We start from the raw sequence: 13,075 nt of genomic DNA, 5'->3' as shown, positions 1-13,075 counted from the left end.
CGACGTGCTAGTTACATTTATTAACTATTTGCCTTCTGTTTGGCACAGGTCATTTTGAAGTCAATGTGACGCGCAGCAGCCGGTGTAACATACCCGTTTGAAGTTCAAGAAGGGAGAGACGACCCAGCAAACAAAGTCGGGCAACATGCCTAAAAACATAACAGTCAATGTGGAATTGTTAGAGATTCCTAACTTCTCAAGTAGATTAAGGCTTGGGTCTGTACAGACTTCTCCGAATTTTTAAATATTATAGAGTTGTAAGTTAGTTTCAAGGCCAATCTTAACCTAAAAATCTTTCAATTTCATGTAAAAAATTGTTTGTAACTGCATCACGTGACCAGCCGCGTCCTGTTTTCGGCAAAAATCCTTTGAGTCGGTATTCCCAACGGAGCAAACCGGTTTGCTTTTGTCGGTCCATCCAAAAAGTGGAAATTAACGTCTATCCCCGAATGGAAATTTTATGTAAAGGGGGAGACCAACACTAGTAAACGAAAAGCAATTTCCCCAATTATTGCTCTTGTGGCAAGTGGTGGGAATAGTTGGTCGCAATTTTCGAACAGAGCGCGTGGTCCTTCACGTGATATTTGGATTTCTCTTTCTTCAAGTCTAGTTTACTTAACCATCTCTCACTCCTGGTAGATGACTTCGATAATTGCTTTTGAGAAATGTACATAATAGCCTAAATATACTTGAGTACATCGGTCCTCTTTCTGTATTCTATAGAAATGAAATACGATAAATCCTCTTCTAAGCACCCCCTCTATACGAAGACCCCCTTTTCCCCCAATTATTTTTCACTAATAAATGTTAATTTATTGTATTAATCAACCACAAATGTAAAACTCGGAAGTTCGATTTGTCGGCTGCATGACCTCCAACTTTCTTTTACTTCAGTTTTTCTACTTTGTGGTCTAGTCCCTTTGGAGAATAGATACCATCTTCTTATCTAAATTAAATAATCCTGCCCCTTCTGTCTCTATTAAGCCCTTCCCCAAGTGAGCTTGAAAGAAATAAGCTCCTGGGGGGGGGGGGGGGGGGGTTAAAAGAGGATCTACGGTATTAACCTAACTGTTTCGCCTTTTGCAAAGGTTTTGCTTAGTTTTGACCCCTAAGGATTGGAACTTCGCCTGGGCGCAAACTTGGTGGATATACATTTCTTATTTTGGCCATCTGGCTTCCAGGAATGTTTGCAAGATTAAAGTTTTGCGTTCTGGTGTTGCCTAAAATGTGCAAGTGAAGAAAACAATTCGAATAAATGTACATTTCAGGCACATTGCTCGTTGGGCGTAATTATTAGACAACGGCAGTGCAATTGCGTTCTTTGAACTTCTTTGTGATAATTAATTCAAACCAGTTTCTCGCAAAAAAAGGCGGATATTACCAGGGGTGCAATCAAAGTGAACGAGATATGAAAAGACAGTCCTTCCTATTCGTGTACTGTTAAGAATCAAAGAGTGAATTTATTTGATTTTTCGGTTATTATTGTAAGTATCAATACATTTAACAGTTTTCAATAGTTATAAGAGATTCAGCCTTCGGTTTTCATCTGTATTGTGCACTGAGTGTAAAAATGCTATTTTATAAGTCTTCTATACCTTTTAGACTTTTTAAATAGTGATAAGTTTAGTTTTCATCCATATGTATTTTTCGGAGTGGTGAAAGTGAGTATTCCGAAAGAAGTACTTTGAGACTAATAAAACAGAGTCATAATTGTCAAGGGGACGTAATTATTCAAAATGTCTTAATACAACGATAAATATAATTCTATTTCAAAAACAATTTACGACCCAGTCTTATTGATCATATTGACTCCATAAATCAACTTATTTAAATAGACTTACAATCGATCAATTTGACTGAATATCGGCAGTAGCCAAATCGATTTAACTATAAATATACTAAGCCTTAAATTAAAAGTAACTTTAACCAAATTCAACGAAATCTTAAATCGATTTAAGCTTAATTTAACTAAATAAGTCTTAAAAGTCTCTAAGTCTTAAAACGATTTAAGCTTATATCGATTTAAGCTACAATAGATTTAACGACTAAGTTTTAAACGATTTAAGCTTATATCGATTTAAGCTTAAATAGATTTAACGACTAAGTCTTAAAACGATTTAAGCTTAAATCGATTTAAGAAATAAACGACTGTCTTAAAACGATTTAAGCTTATATCGATTTAACGACTAAGTCTTAAATCGATTTAAGCTTATATCGATTTAAGCTTAAATAGATTTAACGACTAAGTCTTAAAACGATTTAAGCTTAAATCGATTTAAGAAATAAACGACTAAGTCTTAAAACGATTTAAGCTTATATCGATTTAACGACTAAGTCTTAAATCGATTTAAGCTTATATCGATTTAAGCTTAAATAGATTTAACGACTAAGTCTTAAAACGATTTAAGCTTAAATCGATTTAAGAAATAACTAAGTCTTAAAACGATTTAAGCTTATATCGATTTAACGACTAAGTCTTAAATCGATTTAAGCTTATATCGATTTAAGCTTAAATAGATTTAACGACTAAGTCTTAAAACGATTTAAGCTTATATCGATTTAAGAATTAAACGACTAAGTTTTAAAACGATTTAAGCTTATATCGATTTAAGAAATAAACGACTAGGTCTTAAAACGATTTAAGCTTATATCGATTTAAGCTTATATAGATTTAACGACTAAGTCTTAAATCGATTTAAGCTTAAACAAATTTAACGACTAAGTCTTAAATCGATTTAAGATTAAATCGATTTAACGACTATGTCTTAAAACGATTTAAGCTTAAATCGATTTAAGAAATAAACGACTAAGTCTTAAAACGATTTAAGCTTAAATCGATTTAACGACTATGTCTTAAAACGATTTAAGCTTAAATCGATTTAAGAAATAAACGACTAAGTCTTAAAACGATTTAAGCTTAAATCGATTTAAGACTTAGTCGTTAAATCGATATAGTCGTTTATTTCTTAAATCGATTTAAGCTTAAATTGTTTTAAGACATAGTCGTTAAATCTATATAAGCTTAAATCGATATAAGCTTAAATCGTTTTAAGACCTAGTCGTTTATTTCTTAAATCGATATAAGCTTAAATCGTTTTAAGACTTAGTCGTTAAATCTATTTAAGCTTAAATCGATATAAGCTTAAATCGTTTTAAGACTTAGAGACTTTTAAGACTTATTTAGTTAAAGTAAGCTATCGATTTAAGATTTCGTTGAATTTGGTTAAACTTAGTTTTAATTTAAGGCTTAGTATATTTATAGTTAAATCGATTTCGCTACTGCCGGTATTCAGTCAAATTGATGGATTGTAAGTCTATTTAAATAAGTTGATTTATGGAGTCAATATACACCCAATGCACAAATGGCTGCCGGATTAATATTCTTTTGTTTAAATTAAAATCAGCCTAACTAGCCTCGCTTGCGATAATGTATTCTTTTGAATTTTGTACTGGAGAACGAGGCTAGTTAGGCTAATTTAAATTCAAACAAAAGAATGTTAATCAAGCAGCCATTTTTGCATTGGGTCTATGATCAATAAGACTGGGTCGTAAATAAATTTTTAAATAGAATTATATTTATCACTGTATTAAGACATTTTGAATAATTACGTCCCCTTGACATTGTGACTTCTAATTATGACTCTGTTTTATTAGTCTCAAAGTACTTCTTTCGGAATACTACTTTTACCACTCCGAAAAATACATGTGGACGAAAACTAAACTTATCTCTATTTAAAAGTCTAAAAGTTATAGAAGACTTATAAAATGGCACTTATAACTATTATTCTCTTATAACTATTGAAATCTGCTAAATGTATAAAGGACTGTCTTTTCATATCTCGTTCACTTTGATTGCACCCCTGGTAATATCCGCCTTTTTTGCGAGAAACTGGTCTGAATTAATTATCACAAAGAAGTTCAAAGAACGCAATTGCACTGCCGTTGTCTAATAATTACGCCCAACGAGCAATATGCCTGAAATGTACATTTATTCGTATCGTTTTCTTCACTTGCACATTTTAGGCAACACCAGAACGCAAAACTTTGATCTTGCACACATTCTTGGAAGCCAGATGGCCAAAGTAAGAAAAGTATATCCACCAAGTTTGCGCCCAGGCGAAGTTCCAATCCTTAGGGGTCAAAACTAAGCAAAACCTTTGCAAAACGCGAAACAGTTAGGTTAATACCGTAGATCCTCTATTAAGCCCCCCCCCAGGAGCTTATTTCTTTCAAGCTCACTTGGGGAGGGGCTTAATAGAGACAGGAGGGGGGGGGATTATTTAATTTAGATAAGAAGATGGTATCTATTCTTCCAAGGGGCTAGACCACAAAGTAGAACAACTCAAGTAAAAGAAAGTTGGAGGTCAGCATGCAGCCGACAATCCGAATCAAATCGAACTTCCAAGTTTTATATTTGTGGTTGATTAATACAATAAATTAACATTTATTAGTGAAAAATAATTGGGGGAAAAGGGGATCTTCTTAAAGAGGGGGTGCTTAGAAGAGGATTTACGGTATTTCATTTCTATAGAATACAGAAAGAGGACCGATGTACTCAATTATAATTAGGCTATTATGTACATTTCCCAAAAGCAATTATTGAAGTCATCTACCAGGAGTGAGAGATGGTTAAGTAAACTAGACTTAAAGAAAGAGATATCCAAATATCACGTGAAGGACCACGCGCCTGTTCGAAAATTGCGACCAACTATTCCCACCACTTGCCACAAGAGCAATAATTGGTGAAATTGCTTTTCGTTTACTAGTGTTGGTCTCCCCCTTTACATAAAATTTCCGTTAATTTCCGTTCCGTTTATTTCCACTTTTCGGATGGACCTACAAAAGAAAACCGGTTGCTCCGTTGGGAATACCGACTCAAAGGATTTTTTGAGAAAACAGGACGTGGCTGGTCACGTGATGCAGTTACAAACAACTTTTTACATGAAATTGAAAGATTTTTGGGTTATGATTGGCCTTGAAACTACCTTACATCTCTATAATAATTAAAAATTCGGAGAAGTCTGTACAGACCCAAGCCTTAATCTACTTGAGAAGTTAGGAATCTCTAACAATTCCACATTGACTGTTATGTTTTTAGGCATGTTGCCCGACTTTGTTTGTTTGTTTTAATATATGCGGCCATGAAAATGTTGGAAAGGAAACTGCTGTATGTGCTCATCGCGTACCGTGGTTTTTCACTGATAGTGCTTTCCATTAAACTGTAAAGAATTTTCTTTAAGGATTAAGATAAGCATTTCTCGGACCAAAACAAGAAACGTTCAGTTTTTTCACCTTTGTCTTTTCAATAAAATTTATTAATCGGTAGCATCTTTAAGGTGTAGCTTCTGTGATTATGATATTAGTTGTAGTAATGTACTCGTATCAACAAAAGAGGAAGTGCTTTCTGTTAGACCATCTGATGAGTCAAAAATTTAAAGAGGTTACTTTCTAACGGCTAGAAAAAAATGCAAAATGCTCTTTTTTTTTGAAACAGATATTGATAATGTCAGCCCATGTCGGTGGTCGGTTAATATTTTTCCCGTCGGTAGTCGATAATTTTTTACTCGTTTTGTCGGTAGTCAGTAATATTTTTCGCCCTTTGTCGCCAGTCGGTTAACCCCATTCACACCCTCTTGTGAAATCCAAACCCTAATGCCCGGGGGAGTGGGGGCGGGGGGTACCTCCTTATAAGAGGTTAGTGGGAACGTTCCGCTGGATGGGATCACATTTTCACGACTGGATTGACTATAATGGGGGTTACATTTTCAACAGAGTTTTTTGGGGTAAGAGAGTTAGCAAACGTACCAGCATGTTTGTACTGTAGGTGAAAAGTAAAGTGTTCTTCATTCAATCAAAAAAATGGGTCATGTCTCCTCCCCGGGCCTTAATGTTTCAACCAAGTCGTGAAGAACAATACGGTTTGAAAATAATACTGGGACATTCAACGACTGTAAAATATATGTTCAAAGGAGTCAAAATTGCCTAGAATTGTCTTCAAAACTACCTGTGCCAAACAGAAGGCAAATAGTTAATAAATGTAGCAAGCACGTCCTTTCAATGATAATAGCTTGATATCTTAGTTTTCGTGCCTCGCGCTCAATCTAAGTGCGTTTTAAAAATGTTACGACTGAAAACAGAAATCTATGAAATCAGTGTAGTGTAGAAGCAATAAAGAATACTACGTTGTGTAAACTTTACTAGTGATAAGGTGTCCAGGCGGTTTTGGCCGATAGGATCTAATGCTTTAGACCAGAATCCTCTTCGTTATTTCTTTCATATTTTAATTCAATGATTTTACCGTCGGGAATATATATATATATATATATATATATATATTTTTGCCAATATTTCGTTAAGTTAAGCTAAGACGTTACAATTTGAAATGAAGAATAGCGTGCAATTTGATAACACGTGAAATATGAAATGAGAAAAAAGTGAACGTTCAAAACCAAAACCGTTGAAGTAGTGATTGGAAAGAAATTTGAAATGTAAAAATAGTATAAGTAAATGATAACAAGTAGAAGAAATAAAGACTGTATTACATTTTATCTTTCTCATTCATACCTGAAGGTTCAAGAGTTTTGCCTCTCTCGAAGAGGTACGCTTCTCTACCTTTTTGTACACTGTCTCTATTAGATTTAATGAGCTCTAGTGGGATAAGTGTGACGTCGTTAGCAGAAAGATCATTAGTAAGAAATTGTTCTGAGACCGTGGTGGGTTTAGAGATAATAGATGGGTTTTCAGCTGGTCTGCGGTGTTCATCGTTGAAGCGCTGTTTGAGTCGTCGTGTATTGTTTGGAGCAGTGGTTGCCGTGTATCACGTAAATGACGTTTTTGGAGTTACAGTCAATGTGATTAGTGATAGGTCTGGTTTCGCCTGTAGCGTGGAATGTGTATGAAGTTTGTCTGTCAGATATGTTTTTACAAGTGCTACGGTTTTTTCCGCATGGGTATGAGCCCCGGGGATGGTTGTGTTGTGTGAAATTGCGAAGTTTGGCCCTAACTAGAAAATCACTGAGGTTACTACCACGTCTGTGAGCTACAATGGGTGCAGCTTTAAAGATGTTATAGCAACGGGGGGATGAAATAAGGATTTGAAAGTGTTTGCGAATAATGGAAGAGATGAAACGAAGGGTTGGGTTGTAGGTGATAACAAAGGGAACACTTTCTTGTTTGTCCAGTGTACAAGTGTCATGGGGCGTAAGTGCTTCTGTCCGTGTGATATTATTAACTTGCTGTATTTCCCGTTGAAGGAAATAGAGGTTATAAACACATTTGTAAAGATAGTAAATAATTTCATTGGTACGTAGTGTGAAGGTCTCGTTGGTTGAACAAATGCGGCGGAGTCTAAGAGCTAGACTGAAAGAAATAGCACGTTCAGGTGCGTATGGGATGACATGACGAATGTAGTAAGTATTCGTTTTTGTCTGTAGGTTTGGTGTAAAGGTTAGTGACGATTGTGCCATTGTCAAGTGAAACGTTGACATCGAGAAAGGGTATGGATGTGAAGGAATAGTCGTATGTGAATTTTATGGTGGGGTGAATGTAATTGAGAAGGGAAGTATCATGTCCATATCATGAAGATGTCGTCTATATAACGCCACCATATGAAGGGCTGAAAAGGGGCACGTGATAAGGCATCCGTGTCGAATTTGGCGAGAAAAAGGTTGGCGTATGACAGAGCTATCACTGTCCCCATAGCGGTACCATGTGTCTATAAGTAATGTTTGTCATTGCAATAGAAGTTGTTCATATTGAGAATCATGCGTATGAGGTCACAAAGTGTTTAACCAGCCGGGGCTAAAAGCGAAGCTCTCGATAATATTTATAATTCGTTCAAACAAAATATAAAATCGTGTAATGCTAAGGCAACGAGAACGGCGAAAAAACAACGATAGGTCTAATTAGCAAAAAAAGTAACCTTGCACGTGCAGCACACTTTTTGGTACATTTCTTTGCCGTTGTCTTGCAGGACTGCAACGTGAAACTCCTAAGTTACACGTTTTATCGAGGAAATGTCGTACTTGTTCTCGTTCACTATTTTTCATTACCGTTCTTTTTCACCTTGCATTGGTGGCCGCTAGCATTTAGATAGATAGATAGATAGATAGATAGGTAGATAGATAGATAGATAGATAGATAGATAGATAGATAGATAGATAGATAGATAGATAGATAGATAGATAGATAGATAGATAGATAGATAGATAGATACTTTATTATAAACACCATTGCAGCCATAGGCTGAATTACGGGATATTTAAAAATACTGATGATAACAAGGAGAAAATAAGAAAATTATCTACATCTTATAGACATGGCTAAAAATAAAACTTTTCTTCAAACGCTCGGTTTTACATAGGGGGAGAGTGATGTCACTTTTGCGTCTCAGTGCATATTTACAACTCTTCCTTTGGGGGAGGAGGCTATGGAGACTGTGGGTGGGGTTACAGACGATCTCGTCAAACAGATCGATTGAAATTTCTCATTTTGTCACCTCCGCTACAAAATTCTAGGGAAAAAATGTCTTTTTTATCTCTCACTCTACAGCTCTGACCCCCTTTTTCTCGTTGAGTTTCGCTGACCTGCAGCCCACTTTCTCTTTTTCTCTGTCTTTCTCTTGTCCTATATTCCAAATTTGTGGACATGACAATTATTCTAAGCTTAAAGCTCTAAGCACCCCTTCTGCCCACCCCTTGACTCCGCCTTGTTTTGCATGAATTTTGCAATGTTAGTTTGTTTCGGTAGAGTTTTCAGAGGCCATACCGATATTTTTCAATCGCCTTAAAAGTGTTTTTTTCCTTGTCCGATCGCTATAAAATTTACACCAGTAATTGGCTATGGATTGAAATTCTGAATGAAGTGGGTAGGCAGAAGGGGGCGCGGCAATAACCCCTTTCTCTTTGAATTCTGTATTATTCTTGTAGAATTCTCAGGAAAATAAAAAGTATCTATATAGCTCGTGCGGCAAGTGGGCCGTAAAAAGAGAAAACTAAGCATAATTTCATATAAGTTTAATGAGAGGAATCACGACAAAGTTTCACAAGACTGAAATGCTACAATCAGAGATGTTAAAGTGAAAGTATTAGTCTTTGTGTTCGGGAATTGCTTGGTTGACAAACATTCGATAAGCTATAGTTTTCACTTGTCGATAGCTAGTTCGGTTGATTCAAATCCTGCTGTATCTTTAAGAACTTTTTGGGAGTCCCATTACCTTTCGGAAAATAGTCTTTCTTCATATCTCACATCTATTGCATATACTACATAAAAGAGCACCACTCCGGAGCTCACCCGAACCTCGCGAATCTCCGTTCTCTTTGTATTTATTAATCAAAACGTTGAGCTGCACCTGGAGGAGTTTCTGAACTTTATTTTTAAGATGGCGGTACCAAGGATCCTCTTGTATTTGTTTCTCACAAGTTTTGCTGGATGCTGACGATGTAGTGTTGAGTTTGCCGCTAAAACTGCTATTGAGTTAGAAGCAAGCCTTAACCCTGATATCAACCATACTTCTTCGTGGATGGAAGAAAACAATAACTAGAAGTCCAAAGACGACTGCAAAGCCGGATTTAAAACAAAGTGTATTGTTTTTATAACAGTTCCACAGTTTTTGCAGTTAATTTCATCCTTTAAGAAAACAAGCTATTTTTGAAAATGAGCAAGACGGAATATGTTATTTATAGCGCATACCAACGGCTCAAGAGGGAAGATAATATAAGCTTATCCTACAACGGATCTTCTGTGACTGCATCCGACTCTTTCAAATATGTTGGCGTCGTGATTGATCAGCACTTGAACTTTACCAACAATATTGAGCACGTAGTCAACAAAGTTTTATTCAAGAAAATTGGGTGTTCTTAGGCCTTTGAGAATCTCTATTCCCATGGTTGCAGCTGAACGCCTCGACAAGAAGATGATTTTACCCATTTTTGATTACTGTAAGGTGGCCTGGCACGGGTGTGGAAAAGTTAACCCTGATGCTCTCGAGAGTTTACAGCATGGAGCCGCGAAGTTAATTTTTGGAAATTCTCGTCTCGATACTAAACTGGAACTGAATGATACCTTCGGTTTAGTGCCTTGGTTAATAGGTGGTTTTCACGTTACCTCATCGCCGCCATGCTGGTGGACGGTAAACAAAAGATCGCTCATTAGCTCGCTTTGTTTGTCCACCAGCATTTGTTCATTTCACCATTGTCATTTGAGTCTCCCGAGATTGCATGAAAACCACCTATAGGCGTAACTCACATTGTTTTGTGAAAGGTTTGAACCCAGGAGTCATTTCAAAAGGTTGAGTTTGATCGTCCGGGTGAACGTAGTCCTGAATAGGACTGTTGTTGTTGACAGTGACTGACGTTTCGACAACCTGTGCGGTAGTCATCTTCAGAGTCAAAGTGAGTTGTATCACGTCAGTTGATGGTATCATACTCTGGTTATTGATCTGATTGGTCAATTATGTCGCGATGTTATTGGTCGTCTGTCAAATAAGCCGTGATGATATTGGCTACGAAGACTCGTAATCAGTGATTGGTGCGTTTCGATCCGTCTATTGTCACAGTTAAACAGTCGTCTATTATTAGTCAAATTGTCAGTTCTCCAGTTGTTCTCTCGTAGTTAGTTTTGCTTGATCTCGTCAATAAGTCGTTTGTACGGCGCTGGTAACTGTTGGCTACGATTCAGTGGCGTTTGTTCTAAGTTAGTAAACCAGCTTTCTAAAGTAAGACGTTGATAGTAGTCTGTAGAATACGTTATACATGTCGCAGAGTCCCAGTCAATTTGATGTTTCGTCTTTAAATGGTGCTCAGCAATGTGATTGTTGACGTCACCATTACTCGTCGCACGTTTGTGTTCGGTCAGTCACGTGCTTAGGTTTCTGCCGGTTTCACCAATGTAAGAAGCCTGGCAGTCGCAGCATTTGATCTTGTATACTGCTCCCTGTCTGTCCTCCGGTTTGTCTTTGTCCTTGAGTATAATACCATCAACTGACGTGATACAATTCACTTTGACTCTGAAGATGACTACCGCACAGGTTGTCGAAACGTCAGTCACTGTCAACAACAACAGTACTATTCAGGACTACGTTCACCCGGACGATCAAACTCAACCTTTTCACATTGTTTTGTTAACAAGAAAATGCCTTCACGGTTCAGTTCCACCCTATTTGAATAATTATTTTAAGTTAAATGCGTCTGTACACTCCGTAACAACTAGACGCTGCAATGATATTCATATCCCGAAAGTGAAGCAAGCGGTCGCAAAAAGATCGTTTTATTTTACAGGTGCGACGGAAATTTACAGCCCAACTACTTTTATCAAACCAAAGAAATCCTTCCTTGACTTCTCACTCCTGCAAGGGAAACTAAAGATCTTTTTCTTAATTAGTTAATGACTTTTTGAATCTGTTTTAACTGTATATATTTTTTATCTATATATATCAGCCGTGCGCAATTTTCTTTTTGTTCAATCTCTTCTTTCTCTTGTTTAGAATAATCCGTTTTGATAGCGACTTTACTTTCTCAGGTCGCTTTCTTCACTATCATAGAGTCGATACTCCCATTAGCTTGTTGAAGGTATTCATCATATCCGACAATTTATATTGTACGAGTTGTGGATAAAACATAAAGTGCTTTGATCGGGAGAGAACGCCAGTTTTGACGCGAGAAAGGGTTGGGGAGTAATTTTGATGAGCGACTTTTAAAATGTAACTTCCGTGTATTTAATAAGCGGAATAAACAACGTTAAAGTTATACGGCACACTTAATTTGTTGAAGCTTATGCCCCCCTTTTTTGTTCTACCGGAAGGTGTTTTTTGCCTTTAATAACATGACCCACTCAATACGAGGGGTACAGAATAGTAGATTGGAGACCTGGCGAGACCCCGGTTTCAGATTTCAAGACCCACGTTTTTTTCGAGGGGCCATTCTAACTGCAATCGACTCTAAGGAAATGAGCAGAGCATAACAAAACAAATATGAGACACAAAGTAATTCGGATGCACTCATTTCAGAAAAAAACTAGACCAATGGCTTCACGAAACCGCTATTTTCTTGTAACTCAACAGCGTCAATTGCTAGAACCGACCCTCGAGACCAAATACGGCTTCATTCAAGGCAAAAAATTTAGATGTTGCTTCAGCACAAATTGAAACCGAAAGTTCCTCAAAACGCTGAAAAACTGAAACCGCTCTCAGTTCAGTTTTCAAAGAAAACGTATTCTTCCCACCACAAGCCACACGGCAAATATCAAAATAGACTAGGTCGGATTGACGGACGCTGTCTTGGAATTTCAAATAGGCTGGAACTGAAACACATGGAATTTCTTACAAACATTTTGGGGATTTTAAGAGCGCCAGATACTCGCGAGGAAAATTTTTAGATCAAATTAAACATTTTCCAGTTTGACAACCGATGTGACAATGGGCGGAAGAGCCTCAATAACAAATGATCCACCCGTTTTACGTGGACCAGGCGCTGATATTTCGCGTGCATTTCACTTTTGCGTCATGCCCAGCAGATCTGAGAGCCTGAAACAGGCTACATCAAAAACGCTTTGGAGAGTTTTAGATCGGGTCAAAATCTTCGGAGACACGCGTTTCTTCGAGGTAATGTTCTTTAAGCGGCCAACTCAGTTCTTTTTCGCCCGGAATTGAGCAAAGCATCGTTACTTTCCAATCAACTACCATGAATACACCGCACACGTTCTACGGACCCTTCAGTGCCCATACCAACGGGGTTGACTGCACTTCGAATTTTTAAATTAGAAGAACTTAAAAAATAAAACGTATTAAAAACAAATGAACAAATCTACACTCCCCTGCCATAACTAAAATAATTAACCTTCTCCCAACCCCCCCCCCCTCCCCACATGCAAGCGAGCTACTTTATCGAGCGCGCAAGGCCGAAAAGAAAAAAATACGACTTTTCTCGTCTAGTCCTAGTCTTATTGTAACCTTGTTGACTGCAATCGCACTAGCTAGAATAGGAACTGCGACGATTTTAAGAGAAAAGCAGAGGCGGACAGCAAGCAGAAAAAAAAAATCATGGCCATTCTATAACATGATAACAGAATGGGTAGCAAA

The sequence above is a fragment of the Porites lutea genome, chromosome 3, assembly GCF_958299795.1.
Source record: "Porites lutea chromosome 3, jaPorLute2.1, whole genome shotgun sequence".
Taxonomy (NCBI): Eukaryota; Metazoa; Cnidaria; class Anthozoa; order Scleractinia; family Poritidae; genus Porites; species Porites lutea.
Note: the sequence above shows the minus strand (reverse complement) of the source record.